Here is a 2,947-nt window from a genome sequence, read left to right as displayed (position 1 = left end):
TGTGCATGGAGGTTGGCAAGAGAAATGCCAAAGCTCCTTTTCTGGACTAACTCAAAACCTCACAAGTTATTCCTTCAGGAAAAGAATATATCAATGTAAATATTGTTATCAGGGCACTGAATTGTTGAGTGACAACCAATCAGAATTAAGGGCTTTCAAGAATTAAGGATTACATTTCACAGCACTTAACAATCTCTGAAGTCCAGACATCCTAAAAGATTCCTTTGTTATATGGAAACAGAACAGGATTATACCCTCTCAATAAGTCTTCTCACTGGCAAGGAGAGTAAAATTGGTGCTCTTTGTAGACTTTCTCAATACACCTCTTCATCAGAACTCTAATTTTTTTTTAAGTTCCATCAGTTTTTTTAAATTCTCTTTTATTTTTTCTCTTGGTCTTCTGATATCCTTTCTGCAGGTCGCTTCTTCAACCCCTTCATTTTCCTGGTTTGTAGTTTGCTTAGGTCTTGCTTCTGCATATGAATCCTTCCATAAGTTGTACCAAACGTATCATGGGAGACATTTTTCTTCTTTGGCTTGAGCACTTTTGGCATTTTCATAGATAATTTATAAAGATCATCTGATGCCAGATGTGTCCTCCTCAGAACCAGATCCAATGAGGGCCCCATCTCTTCCAATTCAATCCTTGGTGTTCTACAACCAGATTTCTTCAACAGCAACTTACAGCTTCGAAAGTAAATCTTCCCATTCAATGCAGTGAAGTGCAGAACATACTCTAATATCAGCCAGGCAGATATTTGGTACTGTGGGGCCTCTGAAGAAATCAGTAAGAAGACTTTTTAGCCTTCTGTAGTCTTCTATTACATCAAAATCATCACCAGCAAATATTAACATGGGTTTTGTTCCCTTGGGACATTTACTATTCTTAATATCTTTTAGAGAGACAAACTTCTCGATACCCAATTCAATCATATCCAGCACATGGTAGTCATACATACGACCTATTACTAGATTATTTGGCTGCTTCTTATTATGGGAGCCAAACATAAATAAGGAACAATCTGACTTCTTTGAAAAGAATTCCAGTGATGGAATTACAAGACAAATGGTCTTGTAATGTTTTTCTTTTTATACAGAACTCCATACCGTTTTTTCAGTGCATACACATCTTTAAGTACTTGTGTCATCATTGAACTTGCATTTCCCTCTTTAATCAGCATAGCATTTTTAATACTTTCACTGAGTTTCGGTTCTCTCTTCTCAAGAAATCTCTTGGCTCTTTTCGTTTTGGGCTTTACAACTCAATCCAAAGTGTCCATGGCTACCACAACGTGAATCCCCAGAACTCTATTTTGTTTTTAAGATTTTATTTATTTATTTGACAGAGAGAGAGAGAGAGAGAGATCACAAGTAGGCAGACAGGAAGACAGAGGGAGAGGGAGAAGCAGGCTCCTTGCAGAGCAGGGAGCCCGATGTGGGACAAGTTCCCAGGATGCTGGGATCATGACCTGAGCCGAAGGCAGACGTTTAATTGACTGAGCCACCCAGACACCCCCAGAACTCACTTTAAATAGGTCTGTTTCCCTGGAGTTTCGTGGGAGGGAATATTTTCTGCTATAGTTTCTAAGATCTTTTTCATGAGCACCATGCTCAAGGTTAAACCTACTCTCAAGATTAGGTCCTTTAGTCCAGGAGAAAAGTCCCGGGAAACTTTAATACAGGGGGAAAAAAGAAGAGAATCTTAAACAAATGGAATATGCAGTAGTATGCTCAAAGACATTTAACAACCGCTCTCTAGATGTAGAGGGGAAACCCGATTTGTAATATTTGCCAATTGTCATTGTGTAAATATTTCCACCATGGCCATTAAGTAACCAACATGATGTCCCTGAAAGCAGTGTTGAGAAAAGATGCACATGATAGGCTCTTAAGAGCCTGTAGGGGCTAATTCTAGCACGTCACTAAGGGACAAGTAATGTTTTCCACCTGTGACCCAATCTATCCAGTTACGTGGTTTTTCTCCAACCTTGCACTCCAGGAAGGGGAGGAGGGGATGCAGCTGTAGGGTGGTGACAGAAGGACAGGGGTACTGTTAAATGCTAGCAGGGAGACCCAGAGAAGGGAAAAGATGCAAAAACCCAGCATAAAATAGAAGGAATAAGCGCCCATCCCTCTTGGGGTCCTCCATTCTGAGCATTTATTTGTCCATTTCCACCAACTACGTGCTATTGCTTGCTTTAAGTTCTCTCTGTAAACTCCAGAAGGAACTGTTCCTCTTCCCTAGCCACAGGAGGCCTGGCTGTCCCCCATAACCACAACTCCCTGATGTGGGCATGGCTCCCTTTCCTGGGTGTGGCCTATAGTCACCTTCTTGGGAGCCGGTGACTTAACAAGGGAATCCCCTGGTTCCTGGGTACTTTCCCTGGAGTGAGAACCACAAGGAACACAAAGGCCTAGTGTTTAGCCACCAGAGAAATGGACAGGGGGGAAAGGCTATGTGTCTACAAAGAACAAAAACCCTTTCCATGGATATAGTAGCTCCAAGCACCTGGGGACATTTCCCAGGTATGGGAAGAAATGAGATGCATCATGGGATTAAGCAGTCCCTTGCTTCAAAGGATTCTCGTTACCCTGGAGAGAAAGTTAAAAATCTATCATTTTCAACAAAACACTCCAGGATCTGGCGTCTATCTCTAAGTTCCTATCTCTCACCACTCCTTCTCGCTGGCTTTCTTCACATTTGGAAACATTCCAAGCTTGTTTCTTCCTCAGGTCCTTTACACTTGCAAATGTATATATGTATACACATACACACATTTTTTCTTGCTGAGTTATTTGAAAGTAAATTGCAGTACTGTGGCATTATTGATACTTCTGCATTTATCCTAAAAACAAGGACATTCTTCTCCTCCATAATCATAATACCATTACCACACTCAAGGAATTTAATGTGGCTGCAACATCTAAATTATATATAAATGTCTAA

The 2,947-nt window shown here is 40.8% G+C and overlaps 1 pseudogene; it reads right to left on the bottom strand.

Annotated features, from left to right (window-relative positions):
* Positions 1 to 359: 359 nt before the first annotated feature.
* On the bottom strand, positions 360 to 1,280 carry LOC114218848 (ribosome production factor 2 homolog pseudogene; annotated as a pseudogene).
* Between the last annotated feature and the right edge of the window lie 1,667 nt (positions 1,281 to 2,947).

Source organism: Eumetopias jubatus, unplaced genomic scaffold, assembly GCF_037043125.1.
Source record: "Eumetopias jubatus isolate StellerSeaLion01/CBP00866 unplaced genomic scaffold, mEumJub1_p1.0 scaffold_9, whole genome shotgun sequence".
In the NCBI taxonomy this organism is placed as follows: Eukaryota; Metazoa; Chordata; class Mammalia; order Carnivora; family Otariidae; genus Eumetopias; species Eumetopias jubatus.
This window is presented reverse-complemented; position numbering and strand designations above follow the sequence as displayed.